The sequence below is a fragment of the Odontomachus brunneus genome, unplaced genomic scaffold (assembly GCF_010583005.1).
Source record: "Odontomachus brunneus isolate Ranch 3 - 2012 unplaced genomic scaffold, Obru_v1 Obru_scaffold_280, whole genome shotgun sequence".
NCBI lineage: Eukaryota > Metazoa > Arthropoda > Insecta > Hymenoptera > Formicidae > Odontomachus > Odontomachus brunneus.
The window spans coordinates 187347-187603 of NW_022639730.1; positions in this window are offsets into that span (position 1 = coordinate 187347).

Genomic DNA, 257 nt, shown 5'->3' on the forward strand with positions numbered 1-257 from the left:
AAAAAAAATATGCAATACACAGCAAAAAATAGGCACAACGTGGCAAATGTGCACTAACTTATATAACCTAGCCAATAAAGATCTACAACGCGCAATAAAATTAACCAATAGCATAAACAAAACGTATAAGTCCACTTCAAACTTACGTCGTGGATTAATAGATGGAGTAGGTTTAATAGCCAAATCCTTATTTGGAACGATGGATGCTGACAATGAAAAGATTATAAACGAACAATTACATCTATTACAAAACAAAC